Raw genomic sequence first — 7,255 nt, forward strand, 5'->3', positions numbered from 1 at the left:
TCCCCCAGCTCTCACACCACCAGCGGGGACAAGGACTGAGCACTCTAGTTGTTCCCGGCCCACCTATAATCTCTTACCTCTTCCTAGCTGCTGGGTAGGGAGCCAGAGAGGACACTGAGTCACTGGCCTCTGGAGAGGAGACAGGGTCTGGCCTTCTCCCCTGTGAGTCAGGCTCTCCAGCTACACAGTAGGCTGCCAGCCAATCTCTGTTCCTTTCCCTCCTATCTGCAACCACATTTCTGAGGTTGGTGGCAATGGTCACCTTCTGATAAATATGGGTTTCCAACAGAGGCATGCAGACCTGGCATGCATGTTTCTACGGACTTACTTTCTCCTTGCATGAAAAGGCAGGTGCTTTTCTGTGTGAACACATCAGTGTGCACACGCAGAGAGGCATGGGGAGAAGGCACTCAGGACTCCCCTTAAACGTAGACTCCCATCAGGGCTCTGCTCTTTTCAGAGAGTGTGGCCAAAACGGGAGGGCTGGGCCAACACCTGTTCTGACGCCCCTCCCTCCGCTTTTCTCCACAAAAATGTGAATTACTGGTCCTTACATGAGATTGGAGAGAAATGTTTATATGATCCAAGATGAACACTAGCTTTCATGAGTATCAGATGCACTATACCCATGCAGGCAATTTATGGGATCATTACAATTAGTCTTGTCCAAAGTGGTCCCATAAGGACCTGTCTAAGCTGCAGAGAAGAGGGAGTAGATCTTTTATTACCAGCGTTGTAATGACTGTGTGTGTTCTTGAAAGTAATAAAACCACATTGAAATGATTCTGCAATTTACTTTTAAAAACTCCACATGCCCCTCTTCCCATTACTACAGTAGGGAGGGGGGTCTGTGTGTATGTGTGTGTACGTATTGTACCCCCACCCCCCACACACACTGACTGAGCACAGATGTGCACACACATGAGTGTTTTACACTTTCCACAACCAGCAACCAGGAAGCATGTCTGTGAATGGATGTACACAAACCTCAGGAGCATGCGTGTGTAAGAGTTGGCACCTGTGATACCCTCCTCTGCAGGGAGAGCCCACAGAGTGAGGAGGCTGGGTTTGGGGTGGGGGCCTGGGAAGACGTGGCTTTCTCTAAATTATAATCACATCTCCTGCCTCTATCTAGGGCTACAGCATTAATTCAGGGCCACTTTTGTAGTCTTGTAACCTGGAGCCAGTCTTTTAGCCTCGGGGAGCAGCAGTTTTCTCACCTATAAAAGGAGATAATAACGGTGCAGACTTTATGGGCCTGCAGTAAGGATTAGAGAAATGATGGAAGGAAAGGGCTTACAGAGCCCTCAGCACAGAGGGGCGTGCAGTAAATGTTCTTGTGCTGGGCCTGAGGGTGTGTATGAGGGGTGGTTATTAAGCACAATGAGGAAGGCTCTGAACCTCTCCTCCACTGAGCAGAGCTCAGGGAGCAGGATTCCCAGGTGCCTCCTTTTCTCACTTGGGGGAAAAACCAAGCATTATTTAACCATCAATCAATTTTCGGAAAAAAAAATTTGGTCCCCAAACAAAACTGGTTCTCTTAATCATTGGAGTTTTAGGATATACTCTTGGAACCACCAACAGCCTCCTCTTCACTCTCCCCTACCCCCCACACACAGCCGTAGCAAACAAATCCTGTACCCTGACCCAGCTTTCCGCTCCCACAAATGCATCATTTTTAGCTGCAGTAAACAAATCCCCGAAGTCTCACGTCATTGTTATCATGTTTAGATAAAGATCTGGCCAATTAGTGTACACACTGGAATGTAAATAAATCAGCTGCCCAGTCTTACCCCTGCCAGCCCATGGTGTCCCTCTCCCCACCCTGCCTTGGTGCAATGCCCCTCACTCTCCATTTTCTCCTTTTCCTTCGGGTGTGGGTGAGAATGTCTGGCCTTTGGATTTGCGTGGTTTCTAATCTCTTCCTTCTGTCCCAGATCCACTGTATGGCTTCAGGCAAGTCACTCTCCCTCTCTGAGCCTGTTTCCTTTTCCTTAAAGAAAAGTTATTGATGACTACCTCCCAGGGAGGCGTGAGCAGCAATAATAATAGAAGAATACTGCTGATAACAATAACAACAATAATACTCCCACCAGCAGTGGTCACATAGATAACATTAGCTACCTTTTACGGCTTTCCCACAAGCACATGGATGGGCTCAGAGTAAAAACCTCCTCACTCCCAACTCCCACAAACTGTCAGACTGCTGGCAAGCGACCCCAGTAGGACTGGGGGCTGGGAAACTCCCTGCTATGGCTATGAAGATCAGAGAACAGTGCCAGGAGTGTTGTCAACCCTCCCCAAGTGTCCACCATTGTTATTATTTCTGCTTCTTGCAACAGCTCTTGTCTATGGCCCTGTCCCTGTAAGCCTTTTGCAGAGGAGGAAACTGAGGCTCAGAGAGGTGAGACAACTTGCCTAAGTTTAAGTTCCTTATGTTCCACATTCAGCTCCCTCTTTTAGCTCCTGTCTCTTTCCTGCACAGCCCAGCGTTACCAGGCTGAGCGCCACGCAGGGACTATCTGCCCAGGCACTGTTCTCTCTGCTTTTGCAGATTCCAGCTCGGCAGCCCTCCCCCACCTTAAACCTTCCTGTAGGGCCCAGGGGGCAGCCCACAGCCCTGGAGAAGAATGTTAGAATGTGCCCAGGTGATGGGATTGACTGGAAGCTGCCTTGAAGATAAACACTGCTGGGAGGTGGGGTGGAGCCATGTAGAGCCCCCCAACCCACTAAGGGCATTTGCTCAGAGTTGCTCCCTTTCTCCCCATCTGCGTCCTTTTTAGCTTTCTCTTTAAAAAGAAGAGGGTACTGCCACACCCTAGGTTCTGCCTTCTGAGGTGCCTGCCATGGAGTTAACATTAATCATGATACTAAACTTCCTGTGGGTGAACAAAACGTTTCACCTGCGCATGGTTACATCCCTGAGACAGATACATACTGCTCTTCCCCTCTCAAATGAGAGCCATGGAAGTTGAGGCCCACAAAGTGAAATGACTTGTCCAAGGTCCTAAAGCAGGTAAGGGATGGATGCAGCACTTCCAGGCGCTTGAGCTATACCCTGCCCTCCACCTTCTGGGTGGGCTGGAGAAATGTCCTGCCAGCCTGATTCCAGGAAACAGGACTACAGGGCCACCTGCCCCCAGGGAGACCTTTCCCTAGCCAGCAAGCCAGCTAATGTTCAGCTTCGAGCGTCTGAGCCCAGAGGTCTAGCGCTGGGAGGGCCGAGGGCCCCAACTCCTGGTCCCTGGGAACAGGCTCCAGACCTTGGACACCAGGCCAGTGGGAATCTGAGCAAGTGCCTGCACCTCGGGTGTGCACACGGGGCTGCTTGGTTCAGAGTGGTGGGTTCAAATCCTCTCTTCACTCCATCTCGGGGTGAATTCCTCAATTCTGAGCCCCACTTTTCTGATTTGTAGAACTGGCAATACTAAAAGTACCTGCCTCAGAGGTCGCTCTGAGTATTAAAAATGACCTCTGTGAAGCACTTAGTGTGGTGACTGGCACAATAACCTATCAAATATTTATTAGTATTAACCCCGGGACTAGTGGAGGCTGACTTTTCCCCTTTCTGGGTATGAGCTCAGGCAGCGGATGGTGCCCGGTGGCACATAGGTGCGCGAATTTTTGGAGAAGAGCCCGCTAACTCAGGTTCTGCTGTGTTTGGGGCTGGGCTTAGGCCATTACGTAAACTCGAACAGCAGTGGCGGTGGCGGGGCGGCGTGTGCGTCTGTCCCAAGCCACGTGCGCGTCAGGGTCCCTGTGACGCGCCTGCGGGGACCTCACCTGCGCGGGATTTATATTTTGGCCCTGGCAAGAACCTTCGGTTTACCTGACCAGTACGTGGTGTCCACGCTGTGTACACAAACTCGAGCGAAACTGAAGCCCCGAGTGCTCGGCCTCCGGCTCATCGAATAATTTGCGCTATTAATGGTTATTTTATTTATATCGTTAGAATTGTCCCCCTGGGTCTGTTTACACCAGCGTCTGGCGGCCCCAGCCGCAGTGTTTGGACAGGGGATTACACTAATGGATGGGGAGCCGCGAGGGGGGAAGGAGGCGCGGCTGGAAACGGGGCTCCGGGCCACCGCGCGGGGTGGGCCTGGAGGGAAGATGGAGCAGGCCTCTCTCGGGCTTGACCTCTGACCTCAGGAGGGAAGGAAACGTGTCTGCCCGCGATAGGAAGCGCGGGCCTCCGGTGGGGTGGAGGCTGGAGGTGCCTCTCCCGGGAGGCCCCTACTTCTCTCCTTTCAAGGCTGATTCCAAACTCGAGGTCGTCCCGCTCGGGTGCGCGCACGTCAACAAGTAAACAAGACCTGCAGCTCCCGGGATGGCGGCCGCTTTGATTCTCCCAGTCGGTGGCGGCCAGTGTAGGGCTGCGGCCTCCAAATCCGGATTTTGGCTGAGCCCCGGGCGCCTGGCGGTCGGCGGGGTTAGAGCCGCCTTCAAAGGGTGGCCGACCCACCAGCGTGCCCACGGCGCGCTCTGGAGCGAAACGCGACTTGTGCGCCCACCGCGCGCAGTGGAGAGGCCGCCACCTGCCAGCGGGCAGGCGGGTCACCCGCTGGCGCCCAGGGCCAACGAGGGTTTCTGCGATCTTGGCCGCCTTCAGCCTGGAAAGACCAGCCACGCGTCTTTGCTGCAGCGCTGGGGCCGATGCGTAAAAATAACATGTAGTTCGCGTTTACTAGTGCCAGACACCACGCTAAGCGTTTTTACTCCCCACAACAATCCTAGGAACTATTATCTCATTTACAGAAGAGGAAACAGGAGGCTTAAGCCATGGCGAGGTCTCGCAGCTAGTGAGAGCCAGAGCTGCAGCCCTGCAGTCCCACTGCAGCATCAGCGCGGGGGTTCTTAACGTTTTGGGGTTGGAGCCACTGTTCGGATCACTGATGTCAGCCTTGAGCCCGCTCCCCGCAGAGCGCGCATGGGCACGTGCAACCCTTTGTCAACAATTCCAGGGCTTTCACGGAGCTCCCTAGGCCCATCCACTGGCTCATAACTTTGCCTTTACAGGTTATACAAGTCGCGTTTGACTTGTTAATTTTGAACATAGACTAGGAAGGCAGTGCTTTTTACATCCGTTTTCTAACTGAAGATTCATGTCACTTGCTGGAGACCACAAAGCCGGCAAATGTGGAATCGGGCTCTAGAGTCTTCGTCGTGGACTCCGCTTCTCCAGTCTCCCCAGACTGTGAAGTTCTTTTCCTTTCCTCCTGGTTCTCACTTTCCATGGGCGGGAGATCACGGAGCCAGTACTTCGGAGTATCTGGGTTTTTCTCTGGGGCCTCTGCTGGGTGCTTGGCTGGCAGGAGGGGGGAGGGGGAGGGGGAGGGGGACGTAGCGCCAGGACCCCGTTGCCCTGTGCTCTGTGGGCCGTGCAGCCACGACCCGCGCTCCGTAAACGGTTTATCTAAAGACAACTTCTGTTTCTCGTTCGCTGTCGGGAGTTGCCCTGCAGCCAGCAATGAAAAATGCGCCTTTTCCCGAGACTCTGGCGCTGGTGATTTATGTGGGAACCGTCCTCACCCGCGAGGCCTGGGCTGCTCAGACCGGCCTACGGGTGGAGGGTGGGGGCCTGCCTGGAAGAGAACCTGGTGCCCAGGTTTTTGCAGCGCCCACTTGAAGGGCGCCCTTCTGCACCCCTACCTCCAGGACATTCTACGGCGGCTTCCCAGGAAGCCGAGCTCTTTATCGCGGTAAAGTAAACACCATTATCCCAGGTCCATTAACACGGAGATTTTGGAGTTGTAAATAGATCTGGAGAGGGAGAAGAGCGGCCCCGCGAACTGCCTTGTAAAACGGTGAAGGTCCCCCAAGATTTATGGCCGCTGATTGGCCCCCCAACCTTCTAAGAAATCCCTGTCCTGACCAAAGCCAGAAGGTGGGGCATTCCCTCAGCCTAGAAATCCCGCCCTGGGTGTTAAGACTTCGAGGGTAGGGAGTCCCCAGAGCTCGGCTAGTCCAGTCATTAATTTTCTTTAAACCAGGAGCCCAGGAATGCTGATTTCTTTCCGGCTGTGGATATACAGATAAACTCTTAGCGGAGAGCCGTGTAGACGGTGCCAGGGGCCAGGGTGCTTGTGTTTCAGGCTCCTTCCCCATTTGTAAACTGGATAGTGCTTTCAGCAGCTACTTGGGAGTTTATAAAGCACAGGAGATCTGTAATCGGTGGGCACTGCCCAAACACCCTGTGACCTAGGGCCGTCATTCGGCCAGCCTGTGTGGCCTTGCTGTTGCTTCCCTTCCCAAAGGAAATGCTCACCTATTTTACTCTTGGGCCAGTCTATCTATGAAGTCAAATGAGGAGGATGGTGCTGGCGCTCAGCAGATTAGATGGTCCTTGCTCTCCACCTCTCTGAGTGTCCGTTTCAGATGAGTATCCAGTGACCTGTTCCAGGAAGTGTCTGCTCGTGTGGAGTGTGGTTTTCTTACCCCTTCAAGTCAATATTTATAGTGATAAGACAGTGGCTTTTGAACTAGGAAAAGTGGCTCAGATTGATCAGAAACAAAAGGCCATGCTCTCTGAGCCAAGGGGAGCTGAAGGAGGAGCCAGCCTCTCCCAACCTTTCCCAAGGTCACTTTCAGAAAAGTCTGTGCTGGGAAGCTGTTCCTTCTTCAGCCCAGAGAATTTAGTAACTTACTGGTAGACCGCCACCTGGCTGAAGGGTTGGCTCTGGGGGAGGGACAATAGAATAAAAACAGGGAGCCGAAGGGTGCCAGAAATTGTTTTTGGTCCTGGCTCTATCTAGAGCAAGGACTTTTAACCTTTTTTTTTTTTCCCTCTGCCAAGACCTCTTCTCAGAATAATATTTTTAAATGCATTAAAATACACACAATGGAATTGAAATGCAGTTATTGAAATCTTAAAAAAATAGTAATATAGTCCTGGACAGTGTAGTTCAGTGGTTATAGTGTCGGCCTACACATTGAAGAGTCTTGGGTTTGATTCCCAGTCAAGGCCATCTGCCTGGGTTGCAGGTGACCAATCAATGTGTTTCTCTCAAATAGATGTTTCTCTCTCTCCCCCTCTTCCCTTCCACTCTAATAATCAATGGAAAAATATACCTGAATGAGGATTAACAAAAAAATTTTAAAAATGAAAATAGTAGTACAGTAATATAAGTACTTCTTTTTATTAGTTCACTTTTTAATTACTTTATTTATTTATTTTAATATGGTTTAATTAATTTTTTTTCAGAGAGTTGACGGGTGAGGGATAGAGAGATAGAAACATTGATGAGAGAGAAATATC

This window comes from Myotis lucifugus, unplaced genomic scaffold (genome assembly GCF_000147115.1).
Source record: "Myotis lucifugus unplaced genomic scaffold, Myoluc2.0 scaffold_66, whole genome shotgun sequence".
Classification (NCBI taxonomy): domain Eukaryota; kingdom Metazoa; phylum Chordata; class Mammalia; order Chiroptera; family Vespertilionidae; genus Myotis; species Myotis lucifugus.